Source organism: Lipotes vexillifer, unplaced genomic scaffold (genome assembly GCF_000442215.2).
Source record: "Lipotes vexillifer unplaced genomic scaffold, Lipotes_vexillifer_v1.1 scaffold287, whole genome shotgun sequence".
Classification (NCBI taxonomy): Eukaryota; Metazoa; Chordata; class Mammalia; order Artiodactyla; family Lipotidae; genus Lipotes; species Lipotes vexillifer.
The window spans coordinates 624,088-644,166 of NW_006777084.1; positions in this window are offsets into that span (position 1 = coordinate 624,088).

The following is a 20,079-nucleotide window of genomic DNA, read 5'->3' on the forward strand; positions in this document are numbered from 1 at the left end:
ATCAGGAATGGTTAAACTTTATTATTGATCAATTTATCTAGTCTAAGCCATTCAAAGCTAGCCCAAATATCAGTAGTAACTAATCCTAATTCAACAATAAAAATTCTATTTATGCATCTCCCAAACTATATGGGTGTGTGAACAAAAATACCATGTAGTTTTTTTTTTAAGTGAAAAATGTACAAATTAAAAAATCTAACATAAACACTACTTCAGTCCTATAGTTAAATGATTCTACTTAGCTGCATCACTAGACATAATAGTGCCTGTTGTCCTGGGACTGAACTTTCAAGATTAACCACTGGCTACATATGAAGGAGGGGAGGTATCTTCAGCCTGCTGCTTTCACGTGCGCCATCTCATACCCACTGCCTTTAGTCAGCTGTTGCCTTTAACTCTCTTCCTCCTTGCTTCTTGAGCCAACTGTTAAAATCTTCAGCCATAAAAATGGAGATGTGTTCTTTTTTTTCACAATTAAATTGACTTTAAAAAAATTTAATTTGCATCCAAAATCCTGAAATATTTGTTTTTTAAACCATATTTTTCATTTGTGGAGTGATCCTATTGAAAGCTTTATTCCTTTTTTTTCCTTCCCTTTATAATGTAACAATCTTCAAAATACATTATTTTTTTTGAAACAATATCAAATTTACAAATAAATTTGTAAATATAGTAAAGACTTATTTTACCCAAACCATCTGAGAGTAATTTTCCTATATAATGCCCTGCCACCCCCAAACACGTTAGTATGCCCTCCGCACATACAAGGGCATTCTCCTACATATTGCATAGAGCACTTCAGAATAAAGAAATTAATGGTGATATATTACTACCACCTGCAGTATGAGGCTCACACCCCATTGAAGTTCTGCAAGATTTCCCAGTAGCATCCCCTATAAGGAAAGGATCTAGTTTGGAATCATGTGTTACTTTACTCGCTATGTGTCTTTAGGTTTCTTCTCTCTTGAATAGTTATTTGGTGTTTCTTTGATTCTCATGACTTTGATACTTTTTAAGATTAAAGCCTAATATTTTGTGAAATATCTCTGTTTGGGTTTATCTGGTGTTCCTCATAATTAGATTCAAGTTATGTATCCTTGGCAGGAATATCGCAGAAGGGATGCTATGTGATTCTTATTGCTTCTGATTGGGTAGCACATAATTTTTTCTTTTGTTTGTTCTGTTTTTAAACTTTTATATAAATTTTTTTGTTCTTTATTTTTTCTAGGTAGTACATAATTTTGACTTGTTCCATTATTGGTGGTGTATGTTTTGATCATTTGATTAAGGTCTCATATATCAGGCTTCTCCACTGTCAAGTTACTAATTTTGCCTTTGGAATCAATCAGTATTTGAAGCGATGTAAATATTCCTCATCAATATTTTAATTAATTAATTATACTGTAGATACTTTGTTTCCTGTTTTATTCAATGGATTATCATATGTTCCTACCACTGTTTATATTGGTTATCAAATTGTCCCAGATTTGGCCAGTGGAAGCCCCTTTATGCTGGCTCCTATGATCTTTTGGCATGTTGCCATCATTTTTAAGCACTTCCTTGCTTTCTGACAAAACAAGATGCAAGCTCATCTTATGCTTATACATCTTATGTTGTCCCAATTATGGAGTCAGCCGTTTCTTCAGAAAGGCTGATTCGTTTTAATGGAAAATAATATTTAGAAACCATGTAGAGAAGTGGATGGACCTAGAGACTGTCATACAGAGTGAAGTAAGTCAGAAAGAGAAAAACAAATATCGTATATTAACACATATATGTGGAATCTAGAAAAATGGTACAGATGAACCAGTTTGCAAGGCAGAAATAGAGACACAGACGTAGAGAACAAACGTATGGACACCAAGAGGGGAAAAGGGAGGGGGGATGAATTGGGAGATTAGGATTGACATATATACACTAATATGTATAAAATAGATAACTAATGAGAACCTGCTGCATAGCACAGGGAACTCCACTTTGCTGCACAGTAGAAACTAACACAACATTGTAAGCACCTATACCCCAATTAAAAAAAAAAAAAGAAATCGATATAACCAGTATCTACATATTAGGTGTAACAGTTCCCAGGCCCTCTTAGCGGATATAACTGGAGAATATATTTATGTTTATACATTATACATACACATACACCCCTATCCTTTACATATATATTTATGTGTCCATATTTATTTATTGGTAGGTATATAGAAAACCATGAGTTCCCATCAGTATTCCAACAACAAATATTTCATTTCTGTTTTCTCTATTTCAATCATTGTACCTCGCTTCTCTAACAATGAGAACCTTGCCTTCTACTTGTCTTAATATATTTATTTACCTGTATTCTTCTCCATATAACCAATCTTCTATCACTGTTACCAATTGCTCTCCTACCACATGGGCTCTAATACCCTTTGCTGAGCTGCCTCTCCTGTATGGACACCCTCCTCACCTTGCCTGAGCTCTTATAACAAATGTCTGGTCACCCCTCAGTGGGGATGCCTTCCTCACCCTGTTGGGCTTTGATGTTATTGCCTGACTGCTCTTTCACACAGACATCCTCCTTGTGTGTTTCATAGAAGGAAGGTCAAAAGTGCCATTCTGAGAAAAATGCAAGAGTAGACTTAGGAGCAGTGGTTGCATATGTGAATATACTAGTTTATTGCCTTCTGCACAAAACATAAATAACATTCCTATTGCGCTTTCCCCTATCTTCCTGCAGTGTTCATGTTATTCCTTTCTCTCTATTCAATTGCAGCTCTTCAAAAACTACTCATCTACCTCGGCTCTTACACTTATGCCAGACTAGCCCCTTGGCTTCCAATGAGAAGAACATCTGGATGTTCTTCTCACTTTGCTTGGCCCCTTGTGTAACTCAAAAATTATTTGAAATTGCCCATTTAGTGATCCCTCCCTGTGAACTCTTATAGCACCTAGTAGAATGAATCCCTTATTGGACATTTGCATACCCTAGCTTTAATTGCTGCCTTTTTTTCTTTCTTTATAAACATCTCCTTGGCTATTTCATAAGCTCTTTGTGAACACCCATGTTGTATAATAATTATATCCCCACATCTTAAAACATATTGGTCTACATTCATGGGGTCCTTGAAATACTTGGAAGTGAAGTGAACACATAACCATAGTCACAGTTTGTTTAGTCATAAAAGAAATCCCTGAGAGTCAGAGTGGTATCATTCAAAAGTTGTTGGAGGACATTTAAAAATGAAAATTGAACAAGAAGAGATTTTAGCAAACCCAGCACAGAGTAAGTTGTTGCTTTTTGTATGTGAGAGAGTAATTGGTTTAGAAACATCTTGCAAATGTGGTAACATTGGGAATTAGCATCCCCAAAGCTAAAGGACACTGTTTGATGGTATAGGAGAGAGAGCTACTGGCATAATACTTTTTCAACAAATCTGTAGACTCATGATTCTCACTTAATAACATTTGACAAATAATTACATATATGTGAATGAGAGAAAAAAAATAGAATAAAAAGACCCTGGGACCAAAATGACTATCTTTCTTAAGTGTCCTGTAATCCAATGAAATGTGGTCCAGCTTATCAGCCTTTCTCAATGTCATTCAAACTTATACCCAAACTCCAGAAGCTAAGGAAGATAAAATTGAAGAATTCTGAAATTAATTACAAGACCTTCTTGAAACTACTCCAAAAATTATGTGCTTCTCTTTAGAGAGGATTTCAAAGTTAGAGTGAGAAAAGTGTTTATTGATCAGAATGTAATGGGAGAGAAGTGAATTGGAAAGGATCAATGCATTCATTGGGTTTTGCTCAGCTTGACCTTGCACACAATATATTTAAATATTATGAAATACATTTGGAACTTTCTAGACTGGCTCCTTACAAACCAAATTGATTGCGTTATTGAGTGAAAATTCGAGAAACCAATGTTCTCTAGGGTGACAGACATATGGTCAGATGGTAATGTCAATTCAAATTGCCACTTCCCTAGGATTTCACTTGTGCTGTGTATTTATCACGTTATCCTCTCACACCTCATCTCTGATCACAAAAAGAGGTGCGAAATGAAAATGAAGAAGTGTTTGATAAATAGCTGAAATGTCAGGGAGAAAAGCAGCAAATGATCTGTAGCAACAATTGAGTGTGAATTTATTGATGTTGAAAAGGGTAGCACTTCAAGGAAAACATACTAGCAGTGATTGCAGATGATCAAGTATCACAGCGCATGGATTATAGGAGAGAACTCAAAGGAAAATGCCTGTGCTGATACAAGAAGGCAATGAAGAAGGGAGCTGTAGTTTGGATAAGGAGCAAATGATCCAAAAATGCTAAAGCGTAAGCAAAGATCTGTGTCAAATGCAGAGAAGGTGGGGAGAGTTATAGGAGCTCTTCACATACGAACTACGGTTCTACAATAACAACATTGATCAAATAAGATGGACACGGTTCATTCAAATATAGTTATGGAATGTGCCAAACTGTAGTGTTAGCTCTGAAGATGTTTTCTTCAAAAAAAGTTACCTTCATGGGGTTTACGCAGTAGTGTTCCAATAAGAGGAAGACAGATAACAGTAAATAAATAAAAAATAAACATTAAATTAACCCTGTGATGGAAGTGCTCTGGAGAAAGATAAAACAGAGAAAGTAGGTGAGTGAGTGAGGCATGGAGAAGGTCAGCTGAAATGTTTAATATGGTGGTCAGGGAAGGAAGGTCTCATTGCTAAGGTGGCATTTCACCAGAGGTAATCACCAGAGATAAAAGTGAAAGAACAAGGTGGTGAAGAGCAGTCCAGAAAGAGGGGCCAGCATGTTCAAGAGTTCCTAGGAAGCACATCTGCTGAGATCAGGAAATGTCACGGAGTCCGGTGGTCGGTAGCCCAGTGTTACCTGAGCTGAACCTCTCTCTCTTTCTCTCTCTCTCTCTTTCCATACACACGTATGCACGTACACACGTGTGCAGGAAATAACTAATTTTTTATGTTTCTTTACAACAAGGTGGAACTGCTTTTGTAAATAAGATTTAATTTTAAGAGAAATCATAATCCTCAAAGATTATATTAGGGAAAACTTATGCTCTTTAAATTGTTGGAATAGTCTGATTTCCAGTTCCATCTAGAGGAATCCATATGCCATATTAAATACCACACATTAGTCAGTCTATCCCAGGGTCCCCAGTTTAGCTCTAAGGTATTTTTGTTCCTAAAGCAATGAAAGGATCATGAAGAATAGGAAGTTCAAATTTTCAATTTATATTGTACTTCTATAGTTAACATTAATTACACTAGCCTATATAGAGCTACGCAGAAGGCATTTCTACTTTAATTTGTTTTCAAAAGTCAATTATGAGCTCAAGGATCTCAGCTACCATATGTTTTTAGATATGTTAAAAATGAATGTAATAAGAACTTCATCTGAAAAAGAAGCTGTGAAAAATTTAAATTCATTTAGGAAACAAATAGAATAGTGCTTTACTTGCACTATACACTTACTTACATATACTTACACTATATATTTACAAATACTTTACTTCTTTTTCAAGATCCCTTGACGCACAGTGAATTTTTATCTAGAACCTTTAACATCCATGCTTTGGAGTTACTGAGAACAATGATTATTTTGCATGTGTGTTGCAACCAGTATCTTAGTAGTTTGTGCCTTAATTGAGACCTTTGTTCTTAAATCAAGAGTTTTATTTCCCACTCTCTACACTCTCCTCCACTGGTTTCATTAGTACTATTAGAAAAGAAAGGCATATTGCGAGGAAAGCACCTCACCAAAAATGAGCTAGCCTTGGTTACTAAAGCATAAAATAAAAGAAAGGATGTGCTATTTCAAAGGTCAATCATTTTGCAGTTTGGGCATATTGATTACCCCCATCAGAAAGATTATTCATCATTTAATTGCATAAAAAATAGGGTTGTTGTTTGTTTTTAAGTAGTTGGTGTTAAATATTATCCATAAAAATATTTACAAGAGTCAGGGCAAGGGATTTTTTTTTTTTTTTTACTTTAGAATTAAAACAAGAACTGAGTATCTTGATTTGATAGCCTTGTAAAAAACCTTAATTCAAAAGATGACTTTTTGTTCTTTTGATAATAGTACTTACTACTTTTATGACTTGTTATACTTTGATTCTTAGACAGTGTTCCCTTGAGTCATGTTTTCTGCTTATATCCTGTCTCTTAGGTGGTAGATTTTACATTTATTGTAATTGAACCTCATCTTCCTGCAAACCTGCAGTTTGTCATATGATACTTCTAATTCCTGCGAGCCACTGAGAATGAGGATTTTATAGTGTCTGCAAGAGACAGGGATGTCTAGATTGCTTGTCAAGCAAGGGTTTGTATTTATTTACAACAGCCCAGATTAAATAGAAATTGACTTTGCTCCCTTTATACATGGGTACTGTCGGGATAATAAAATAAGTGAGAATTAGATAGGCTTTAATGTTTTTAATGTTGTAGATAAGAAGGCTACCAAATGGGAAATTAATTGTTCATTGGCACAAAGCAATAGTGATTTAGCAGAAGAATAAGGGAAATAAACCTTGCTATTGGTAAGTTCACACTCAATCCATGTAAATACTTCATCCTGGCATTTTCATCCAGTGCTTTACTTAACTTTGCATTTAAGTCATCTCCAAAATAATGTGTTTTTAGAATCTATTACATTGCAGTGCCTGTGATCCTGCAACTATAGCTCTTGATTTCATTCCAAATTTAGGGATTATTCAGTCAATAATTAGGCAATCAACAGTATTTGTCCTACTGATTTATTTTTTGTGAAAAGACACCCTAATCTCACGCTTTTCCAAGGCACTGGGGAAATAACTCAATTTAAAATGACTTTAATCATTAGTCTTAAATTCCAGAGACTTAAAAAAATATTTCCTGGACCCAATACTGTGTAATGAAATATATTAGAGAAACTCTTTGTAAACAAAAAGTCAGTTGTTAGAGCTGTAATGGAGTTTCATATAAAAATATTTGTACTGCTATGTTTTATTGATATCATATGGAAAATTTTACCATGTTTTATCTTCACAGTTATAGATATATTAATTTATCTGTGATCTGTTTTGCCACTTGATTGTTTTGACAAGAAGTCTTTGGACATAGAATACAGAGATATCAGTGACCCCAATTAAATTTTTTCAAGACCAAAAAATATACAGCTAATTATTCCTTCTGTAACAGAAAATTACCCCTGATTTGGGGATGACTGACTGTACTCACGATGTATTCTTACGAGTGAAAACTGAGATTAAGAACCTAGAATATTATCCATTTAGAACTACATGTATAATAGAAATCATTTTGTCATATATTTAACAAATGTCTTGTTGTCACACTGATGTGTATTTCTTCTTGGAAGTGTACAATTTGGTTAGATAATACAGTTTGCAGACAAAGTCATTAAATACTAATTGTGCACAGCCTATAAAACATACATTTTGTTTAAGGTTGGGTATTCAGTGGCAAATAAAACAGAAAATGTTCTTAGCCTCATGGATCTTATAGTTCTGTAGTCATTGATGGATGAATGGATGAATGGATGGATGGATGGACGGATGGATGGATGGATGGATTCATCAAGCAAACCATGGAAACACAGCAGTGTGGAACATGAAGAAAAGGGGTAGAGAGGAAAGAAGTACTCTGTTTTCCTTGAGCTCATTAACATTTTTAATCAATGCTGTTTGCTTGGGACTATTGCAAAACACTGTTTTCTCATCCTAGAATCTTTGATGACACAATTATCTATAGTGAAAATCACATCTTTATACTATAATTTCCATCATCAATATGTCATATTTCCACAATTTCCAGACATGTATGTGAATTTTCAAGGTCCCAAATGGAACCTATGATTTACACTGCAGTAATTTTTTTTTCTCGCATGTAAATGGATGTATGTAATTGTGTAACTATGTACTTCTTATATTCTTTATCTCAATCTCCAAACCTCTTGGGGACAAGATTTCTTGTGGTATTATTATTCTCTTACCTTGGCTTATAGTAGGTGCCAGTCTAATGGAGCCTCCCTCCAAGCAAGATCTCTAATGGGAAAACAATCATGCAACTTGAATCAATTTTTAAATATAGTCATTGCCTATAATCCCAGATGACACATAAGTTTCAACCTGTAATATCCTTTTACCTAGTGATAATGACAAACCCTTCCAGCTTTTCTTTCTTTAGGCCTATGAATGGACCACTGTCAAATGTAGATTTTGTCTGATGAGATATAAAAATGAGTCATGGAAGTTGAAATCCATAACTACTCAGGGAAAATGAATCAATTTGGAGTAGAGGTTCCATCATGGTGAACACAGGTGGAAGTGGGTGGGTCATGGCTGAAATGCCATATCCCTTTTCAGTTCTTAGAGAGATTTAATAGATTTTCTTAAATAAATGTTTCTCTACTTACTGTGCACCTGATGACATTTTTCTTTTTTTTTTTTTAACATCTTTATTGGAGTATAATTGCTTTACAATGGTGTGTTAGTTTCTGCTTTATAACAAAGTGAATCAGTTATACATATACATATGTTCCCATATCTCTTCCCTCTTGTGCCAATGACATTTTTCAAAGACTTCAAATGGTTGCATATTTTTAATAATTTTCACCAGTTATGGTCATTTCACTGGGGAGAGGGTCCATGAAGATCCTCACATCACCATTCCAGAAATGAGACACCTGATGTGGAGTTTCTTGAACAGATAGTGAATGCTGGTCATCTGCTATAAAGCCAGGTTCTGGAAGCAGTGGTACATTTTATGTTCTGTGGGAAACATAGGGAGGGCCTCCAGTTGACAGAGCAGAAAGATGGCAAAGATTCTGGGGAAAAGCTCTGGAATTAGGAGTAAAAATTGAGTGATCCTATAAAATAGAGCAGAGGACAAGATTCTAATGAAGAATCCAGCAGAGCACTTTCATATCCAGTGCTCTCATTTTCTTGAGGAGGGAATGGAAAGGTAAATAGTTATGCTCAGTAGTTAAGTTTGCGCAAATGACATTGAAAAGTTCTATTTCCTAAGAGAGAAAGACCAAGAATATGTAGCCTCTGCTAAGACTACATGTATCATTTTTGCAGTAATGCCTCTTTAAAAAACATCTTCTTCTGGCTTTCTTCTACGAGTAAATGATCATCTAGCTTTCTCGTGTGTGAGAAATAATCTGTCATATTCGTTTGAAATGTCACCTACAGTAAAGAACAGAAAATTGATGTTAAATGCATCCCTATTACATTGTGTTAAATAGAAAACATTAAAAATGCTTTCCCTGACTTTTTTTTACAATAGGAAAAAATGTAGCTAAGTACACAAATATTATTCTTGTCCATTACTTACAAAAACCATGACGTCTATTCTAGTTTTTCTATTGTAAATCTGGAATTACTTGTAATTGATGTAACAGTAATTTACTCTTGTTTCTTTTCAAACATAAAAGCCTCTGTTTATATTTTTCCTATTAAGAACCCAACTATTCAACTGCTGAATAGATATCATTAGGACATCTGAAGTAACAAAAACTGAGAGAAGGTTTTGGCAAGTATAGTCATTCAAATATCATTGGCTACCAAGGGAACCTAATTACTCTTCTTTGCTTGATATTTCCAGACTTGTGTGCTTTATCATGTGCCACAGCATTTGCATCAGCACCAAACTATACTATCTTTGTAAAAAATTAAGATGCTGAACTTGGTTTTCCAAATTAGTTATTTAGCCCTTAGGGATTTGAAAACTTTTTCAAAATAATGGCATCTCTCATTAAAAATAAGTGTTGTTGACTCACGTTTTTAATAAAGGGCATCCCAGTAACCAGAAAAAATTAATTCAGTTCCTGAAGTACCTAGTTGCAAGCAGAGTATTTCTGGAAAATTGTATTGTAAAAATTAATTGTAAAATTAACTTTATTTAATTGAAATAAATGCCATTAGAATGTAACCAGTACCCAGATCAAGAAATAGAATATTTTCTGCTTTCCTGATGCCCACCTGATGCCTTCTTTTAGTTATAACCTGCCCTCATGGGTAATTCCTCATTTTTAACAGTAGAGATCAGTTTAGTTTAGTTTACTTTAAAAAAACTTTTTATAGGTAAAGATATATAGTATTATCTTTTGAATATGTTTTTTATTCAAAAAATTTAGTGAGATTAATCTACTTTAATGTGGTTGCTATTTGTTCATTCTCATTTCTACATAATATTGTTAGTCAATATATATATTTTTGTAGATGTAAAAGCACCCCCAGTATTAAGGTACTTAGAGGAAAGAATTTGGAAAAAAAAGAAAATAACATTTACCAGTCCAGTCCAGTTCTTAAATTCTCTAGTAATGTACACATTCAAGGTGACAATATCTAGAGAGGTATCACAGGACATCAACACAATCATGGAGCTTTCCAGTCACTCCATATTTTTGGTTCTCAGCCTGGTACCCAGGAATCTGAGAAGTGAGAAGTCAGCTCACTGAATAGTGGAAGACTGAGAGAATAGGATGCCTGTGGATATGTTCGTCCTCATAAACTTTCACAAGAAGGAAGAATAGAGGAAGAGAGTAAGATCATTAAAGAATAAGAAAAAAGTGTGATATAGCCTTACATAAGAAAATATGATCTAGAATTCTAAAGGAACGGCTCTATTTTTGTTTTTTTAGTCTAAGGAAAGGTGTCCATTTACAAAAGAGTTTCAGAATTACCTTTCTTCAGAAAATACTGACAGTTGAGTAGGAATTATCAAGTTGATGAATGACATTTGTCATTTCATGATTTGTTCCTTAGCAGTGCTAGACTTCAGAGTGGGGCAATTTGAGTTATTGACAACAAAACTCACGAAGGAGGGGAATAAGAAGTGATTTTAGAAGGGTCCTGAGTGAATCTCTGGGATAAAACAGTCCAACACTGGTAATCTACCAGACATTCTAGTTTACTTTCACTGTCAAAAATAAAATTCAGTGTAAATATATTATTTGAAAGCCTGCAATATACTATGAACAAAGATGTATTACTTTACTCTGTTAATGTCAGTATTACTTATGGAATCTTGGCAGAAAAATGAATGTATTTACTTTTTTAGGTTATGTTTATAATCAAGAAGTTAACTGTTAGTGTAATAGCCTAGTACTATCATATAATTGTTTTTTAAAAAACTAAAATCTACAAAAACAAGAACTAGCAATCAACGTTACAAGTAAGAATATATCATTTACCTTAAAGTGTTCTGTCACTGTATTAGGTACTTGAAACAGAATACTAAATGCACTTCAAATTTTACTGTTAGTTTTGCTCAAGGTAATGTTTTGGCTGTGTATGTGTGTGTGTACTTTTTAAGAAATGAAGGTTGTTACAATGTGTAGGGTGTACATTGTTTTTGTTGAGGCATCCAGTGAATGGTTGGATAAAAACCACTTTGTGGTTTTTACTCTTTGCCTTTAATAATGTCCATATTCTTCCCATGGATTTCTTGAACACTCCTTTCCTTCCACAGTGTTTAAAATAAGTGTATTTTAATCCTTGAAAAAGTAATATTTAAGGATAGGCGAAAAGAAGAAACTGGAAAACAGTAACTGTTCTCACAAGGTGTTGGGATCTTGATGCCAAAATCTGATTTAATCTGTCCAACGTGACGTATAACTTAAAAAGCAGAGAAATTGCTTTTAAATATGTTTTTTTCCCTTGATGTGTGTACATGTGTGAGTGCTTGTGCCATGGTCCTCTTTTATTATCCAGTTATCAACGTCCTTAGGTAATAAACTTCAGTCATATCTCAGTTCCATCAATCAGAAAATTCATTGGCATTTTGGTGTAATTCCCTGCTATCACCAGTGACAGTTTTCTCCCAGCCATTACCCTTGGGGATTTTTACCAATTATTCCCTCTCTAATAGATGCAGTTTTAACATCACTAGGATCTTTAAAATGAAACAGTTGGCAGTTTCAAGCAGCAGTAGATTTGAAGTGGGGTTGTGGGAAGGTTTTCCAGGAATGCTATCAATGCCTGGGGCAATGGTCTCAGAGAATAACTAGATCACAGCTAGGATTCTGAACAGCTGAACTGAAAAATAATGTACTTTCAGGCCCCTATGATGTCTGTTACCATTTCCTATCTTAAGTATTAGCATTAGAGTGTACATGATTTTTTTTCTTTTACAGAAATTATTCTAAGGTAGATTAGCTCCTCCAACAAATAATATAAATGATTTCAATAAAGGAATAGGTAAGTAATAGATTTTCTTGGGTCAGATACTTTTCTGGACACTTCTACCTTTTTCAGAGCTAGCAGTTTCCTCTCTTAAAACCACGATTTTGGGGGTATGATGAAAAAAGGTGATTAAGTGTGTGTGTATGTGTGATGGAGAGGTTGGAAGTAAACAAGGCAGGTAGTACCTTCAGAACATTGTTGTAAAGTACATGGACTATGTGGAATTTTTCTTTATGATCTGGTATATGTGGGCCATGATTTGAATGGGCCATGTTATGTATGTAATGGGAAAGAATGTGTATTGTGCAGTTTAGGTTAACTTTGTTAATCATGTTGCTCAACTTTCCTATTCTTACTAATATTTTGGATACTTGGTCTAGCAATTGCTATGGTTGTAGATTTGTCTGTTATTCCTTATAGGTTTCTCAATGTTGGTTGCATATATTTTAAGATGATGTCATTGGGTACATACAAATTTTAAATTGGTACAGCTTGCTGATAAATTAAACTTTTGATCATTATAAAGTAAACCTCTTTTCCTTTTTCGCCTTTAGTCCATTTTGTCTGATGTTAATAGAGGAACAACAGCTTTCTCTGGTTAGTATTGGAATGGGATATTTTCCACCTTACTTTCAATTAAATAGGGATTTACCGTGAGAAATCTAAGCTTTGCATGGTCTCCCCTGCAGACACAGGGAGAAATCTTATCCTCTACCCTCTGCCAGAAGTATGGAGTGCTTGCCTGACCTGGGTTCAGCCTCTAAATGCTGAGGTGGTATTCAGGTTCGTGGCCAGCTGTAGGGCTCCTACTGATAGGTGCCTATTATTCTGGTCTCCAGTGACAACCTGCCCCTGAATAGGCTTCTTTGAGCATTGGCACCATAAGACTAACCATCTGAATTAGACCCTGCCAAGTTGCTGCTTGGGGACCAATCAGACCCAGGCTTCAAAGCTAGCCTCAGGGGAGGGAAGGGGACCAGGACATAGACAAAGGGCTGGAGTTCTCTGAGGGCTTAGCCCCTGGAAGGAAGCATGCCTGTGACAGCAATGGCAGCAAAAGTTATAGATTGGCAATAATTATTAAGAGTTGTAAAGCTGAAAGATTTAATTTTTGAAACTATTCATAATCACAACAATCATGCTAGAGTAAGAATAAATTATTATCTATAATATGAAAATAAATTATAATATACAATAATAATAATATAGATGATGATATGCTATTTCCCTTGATTTTTGATGTTTGTGGTATTTACACAGGTTTAAAATCTTTAATTTCTCACTCTCTGTAAGTATGCATTTTTGCTCCTAAGGTTACATTGATAATTTTTATTATTTTTCTTAGCTGTCTGCTAAATTGTATGTTTCAGGTCCCACAAAACATGGACATGCCTCTGCCTTCAGTTTTTGATATCATATTTATGATATATCCCTTGTAAAAGTGCAAATAATTGAGTATGTTATCTGACCATCTTTGGAGCATAGTTATTTAGAAGTAATGTTATCTCTTTGCTCTTCCTGTCCTGCTTTTGTTTTTTTATCCATTTATTTTTTTTCATAACTATTGTTCAGTATTTTACTTTTGTCCTTATTTGCTTTCCCCATTATACTCAGCATTTCATTCTTTCTTTTAGCAATTGTGTTAGAAATTACAACATGAATAATTTACTTAGTGGTGTGCAACTTTAATCAATATTGTTACTCTTGCAAGAAAGCTAAGGAAGTTTAACTCTTTATCCTTCTCTCAAATTGTTATTTTGTTATGTATTTTAATGTTATCTTCAATGAATTATTAATTACTAAAAATTAAAATACCATTGTTAAGAATAATATAATTTCTAATTTCTTATATTTTGTTTTATGCAAATAACTTGTTAATATTTAAAAATCTATCGAACAACTTTCATACATTCACACATTGCAGGCCTTCCATTTTGAAACACATTTCCCATCTGAGAAGTTTGTTTTTTGGAATTTTCTTTAATACATGTCTGCTGGTAGCACACTCAATGACTCTTTCTCAAAATTACTTTGTTTCATTACCTACTTAAAAAAAACACAATGTGCTAGGTATACAAGTCAAGGTTGGCAGTTGTTTTCTTTCATTATATCAAATAATTATTTGACTTTTTTCATGCTTTCCATTGTTTCCATTGAGATATTGGCTACTCTTTCTAAGGTGTGGATTTTTTTTAACTTGCTGGATATTAATATATTTTTTAACTTGCTGAATCAGTTAATATATTTTACTAGTATTGGACATTCTTGAGCCATCACAATTTCAAATTATGTCTGTTACATTGCTTTTCTTTTCTCCATCTAGAACTCATTTGACACATCACTCTATTTTCCATACCACTTATTTTCATTACTCTATTCTCCAACTCTCTCTTTTTGATAATTGCTTCACACCTATGTTAAAATTCAATAATTTTCTATTCAACTCTATCTAATCTCCTGAGTCTGTCCTTGAGTTTCAGTTTCAATTGTTGTGTTTTCCATTCCAAAAGTTCAATTTTGTTCTTTTTTTTTTTTTCCAAATCTGCTAGGTTATTAATTATGTTGCTTTGTCCCTGTAGGTATTTTCAATCTTGTCTTTTATTTCTTAAAACTTATTAGACATTGTTGTTTTGTCATATGGTCTTATGATTCTGTGACTTAAAGTTGTAGTGTTCTATTTACTTGTTATTTCTGCTTCCTTGTGCTCTCTATTTTTGTTTCCAGGGAGTCTTCATTCCTTGTGTGATATCAGCTTCCTTTGGGAAATTATATGTGGTTCTTTGTGGCCTAGGAAAGGGTTCCAGAGATTTTTCCAGTGCCTAAGGCTCCGAGTTTAAAGTAAATGCACTACATGATTTGATTTTGAGCTGTAAACTCTTGGAGGCCCAGGTTGTAGTTAAAACTTCTCAGGGATTCCACTAATCCTCTTCTCTTCTCAGGGCCAAAGCCACTCTCTTTACTGCTACCTGGTGGTGGAGGGGGAATGAATTAATGATACTACATAAGGAATTGGTCTAAAGACCTATCAGGGACTTGATTGTGGACAAGTTAGCTTGGGATGTCTGTTAGTGTCCCAAGGGAGAAGTCAAGGCAGTAGCTTCATACTGATATGAAATTCATTAGAGAGGTGAGGGCAAGAGCTTTAATATTGGGGATTAAAGCAGGTAATTAGTTTTCCTATCATACAGTTAAATTCCATAGCCTCCAGGGTGATTTTTGCAAAAGATAAATTAGATCATGTAATTCTTTGTTTAAGTCTCCCAAATGTCTCACAATCAACCCTAGAGTAGAATCTAAACTCTTTAAGATGGCTTAACATTAATCAGCTTTACAACAAAAGCTAAAGGAACTTCTCTAGGCAGGAAACACAAGAGAAGAAAAAGACCTACAAAAACAAACACAAAACAATTAAGAATATGGTAAAACGAACGTACATATTGATAATTACCTTAAATGTAAATGGATTAAATGCTCTAACCAAAAGACACAGACTAGCTGAATGGATCCAAAAACAAGACCCATATATATGCTGTCTGCAAGAGACCCACTTCAGACCTAGGGACACATACAGACTGAAAGTAAGGGAATGGAAAATGATATTCCATGTAAATGGAAATCAAAAGAAAGCTGCAGTAGCAATACTCATATCAGATAAAATAGAATTTAAAATAAAGATTGTTACAAGAGGTAAGAAAGGACACTACATAATGATCAAGGGATCAATCCAAGAAGAAGATATAACAATTATAAACATTTATGCACCCAACATAGGAGCACCTCAATACATAAGGCAAATGCTAACAGCCATAAAAGGGGAAATCGACAGTAACACGATAATAGTGGGGGACTTTAACGCTCCACTTACACCAATGGGCAGATCATCCAGACAGAAAATTGATAAGGAAAAACAAGCTTTAAATGACACAATAGACCAGATAGACTTAATTGATATTTATAGGATATTCCATCCAAAAGCAGCAGAATACACTTTCTTCTCAAGTGCACATGGAACGTTCTCCAGGATAGATCACATCTTGGGTCACAAATTGAGGCTTAGTAAATTTAATAAAATTGAAATCATATCAAGCATCTTTTCCAACTACAAGGCTATGAGATTAGAAATCAATTACAGGAAAGAAATTGTAAAAAATCCACAAACACATGGAGGCTAAACAAAATGCTGCTAAATAACCAAGAGATCACTGAAGAAATCAAAGAGGAAATCAAAAAATACCTAGAAACATGACAATGAAAACACGACAACCCACAACCTATGGGATGCAGCAAAAGCAGTTCTAAGAAGGAAGTTTATAGCAATACAATCCTACCTCAACAAACAAGAAAAATCTCAAATAAACAACCTAACCTTACACCTAAAGCAACTAGAGAAAGAAGAACAAACAAAACCCAAAGGTAGTAGAAGGAAAGAAATCATAAATATCAGAGCATAAGTAAATGAAATAGAAATGAAGAAAACAATAGCAAAAATCAATGACATTAAAAGCTGGTTCTTTGAAAAGAGAAACAAAATTGATTAACCTTTAGCCAGACTTTTCAAGAAAAAAAAGGGAGGAGATTCAAATCAATAAAATTAGAAATGAAAAAGGAGAAATTGCAACTGACACCACAGAAATACAAAGGATCATAAGAGACTACTACAAGCAACTACATGCCAATAAAATGGGCAACCTGGAAAAAATAGACGAATTCTTAGAAAGGTACAACCTTCCAAGACTGAACCAGGAAGAAACAGGAAATATAAACACACCAATGACAAGTAATGAAACTGAAATGTAATTAAAAATCTTCCAAGAAACAAAAGTCTAGGACCAGATGGCTTCACAGGCAAATTCTATCAAACATTTAGAGAAGAGCTAACACCCATCCTTCTCAAACTCTTCCAAAAAGTTGCAGAGGGAATAACACTCCCAAGCTCATTCTATGAGGCCACCATCACCCTGATACCAAAACTAGACAAAGATATCACCAAAAAAGAAAATTACAGGCCAATATCACTGATGAACACAGACACAAAAATCCTCAACAAAACACTAGCAAACAGAACCTAACAACACATTAAAAGGGTCATACACCGTGATCAAGTGGGATTTATCCCAGGGATGCAAGGGTTCTTCAATATAGGCAAATCAATCAATGTGATACACCATATTAACAAATTGAAGAATAAAAACCATACGATCATCTTAATAGATGCAGAAAAAGCTTTGGTCAAAATTCAACACCAACTTATGATAAACACTCTCCAGAAAGTGGGCATAGAGAGAAACTACCTCAACATAATAAAGACCATATATGATAAACCCACTGCAAACATTATTCTCAATGGTGAAATACTGAAAGCATTTCCTCTAAGATCAGGAACAGGACAAGAATATCCACTCTCACCCCTATAATTCAACATAGTTTTGGAATTCCAACTACGGCAGTCAGAGAAGAAAAAGAAATAAAAGGAACCCAATTTGGAAAAGAAGTAAAACTATCACTGTTTGAAGATGACATGATACTATACATAGAGAATCCTAAAGATGCCACCAGAAGACTACTAGAGCTAATCAATGAATTTAGTAAAGTTGCAATATATGAAATTAATGCACAGAAATCTCTTGCATTCCTATACACTAAAGAAAAATTATGGAAACAATCCCATTTACCATTGCAACAAAAAGAATAAAACACCTAGGAATAAACCTACATAAGGAGACAAAAGACCTGTACTCAGAAAACTATAAGATACTAATGAAAGAAGTCAAAGACGACACAACCACACAGAGAGATATACCATGTTTTTGGACTGGAAGGATCAATATTGTGAAAATGACTATATGACCCAAAGCAATCTGTAGATTAAATGCAATCTCTATCAAATTATCAATGGCATTTTTCAAAGAATTGGAGCCAAAAATTTTACAATTTCTATGGAAACACAAAAGACCCTGAATATCCAAAGCAATCTTGAGAAAGAAAAACGGAGCTGGAGAAATCAGGCTTCCTGACTTCAGACTATACTACAAAGCCACAGTAATCAAGACAGTATGGTACTGGCACAAGAAAAGGAAATATAGATCAATGGAACAGGATAGAAAGCCCAGAGATAAACCCACACACCTATGGTCACCTAAGCTATGACAAAGGAAGCAAAAATATACAATGGAGAAAAGGCAGTCTCTTCAATAAGTGGTACTGGGAAAACTGGACAGCTACATGTAGAAGAATGAAATTAGAACACTTCCTAACACCATACACAAAAATAAACTCAAAATGGTTTAAAGACCTACATGTAAGACCAGACACTATAAAACTCTTAGAGGAAAACATAGAGCACTCTTTGATATAAATTGCAGCAAGATCTTTTTTGACCCACCTCCTAGAGTAATGAAAATAAAAACAAAAATAAACAAATGCGACCTAATGAAGCCTAAAAGCTTTTGCACAGCAAAGGAAACCATAAACAGGACAAAAAGACAACCCTCAAAACGGGAGAAAATATCTGCAAATGAAGCCACTGACAAGGGATTAATCTCCAAAATATACAAACAACTCATGCAGCTCAATATCAAAAAAACAAACAAATCCATCAAAAAATGGACTGAAGACCTAGATAGACATTTCACCAAAGAAAACATACAGATGGCTAAGAGGCACATGAAAAGATCCTCAGCATAAGTAATTATTAGAAAAATGCAGATTAAAACTACAATGAGTTATCACCTCACACCAGTCAGAATGGCCATCATCACAAAATCTACAAACAATAAATGCTAGAGAGGGTGTGGAGGAAAGGGAACTCTCTTTCACTATTGGTGGGAATGTAACTTGATACAGCCACTATGGAGAACAGTATGGAGGTTCCTTGAAAAACTAAAAATAGAGCTACCATAGGACCCAGCAATCCCACTACTGGGCATTTACCTAGAGAAAACCATAATTCAAAGAGACAGATGAACCCCAATGTTCATTGAAGCAGTATTTACAATAGCCAGGACATGGAAGCAGCCTAAATGTCCATTGACAAATGAGTGGATAAAGGAGATGAGGTACATATATACAATGGAATATTACTCAGCCATAATAAGGAACAAAATTGGGTCATTTGTAGAGACGTGGATAGACCCAGAGACAGTCATACAGAGTGAAGGAAGTCAGAAAGAGAAAAACAAATATATATTAATGCATATATGTGGAATCTAGAAAAATGGTACAGATGAACCTATTTGCAAAGCAGAAAGAGACACAGATGTAGAGAAAAAATGTATGGACACCAAGGGGGAAAGGGGGATGGAATGAATTGGGAGATTGGGACTGACATATATATATATTACTATGTTTAAAATAGGTAACTAATGAGAACCTGCTGTATTGCACAGGGAACTCTACTCGGTGCTCTGTGGTGACCTAAATAGGAATGAAATCCAAAAAGAGGGGATATATGTATACATATAGCTGATTCACTTTACTGTACAGCAGAAACTAACACAACATTGTAAAGCAACTATACCTCAATAAAAAAAATAAAAATAAAAAAATGGAAGCATATGGGTGCACAGATTCTAACAGCATTAGGAAGTGTACTCTTAAATAAAGATTCACATGCTAAGTTCAGAGAAATAAGAAAGAATACATATATTTAGGTTTCTGAACATAGGTGTATATCTCAGGGTACAGAAACTATGCTTAATTGAACAGGCAGTGTTTAGCAGAAAGAATTATAACATGGGATTGGAGTAATGGGACATTGTCTAATAAGAGGCAAAGAAATTCAGAGCAGACACCACCACTAGGATTGATTTAAAGCACCCAAGGAAAGCCCAGCCTTTTCCAGGGCTGAGATGCAGACTTTGTGAAGAGGGTACTGCTGTTGCTCATTGGG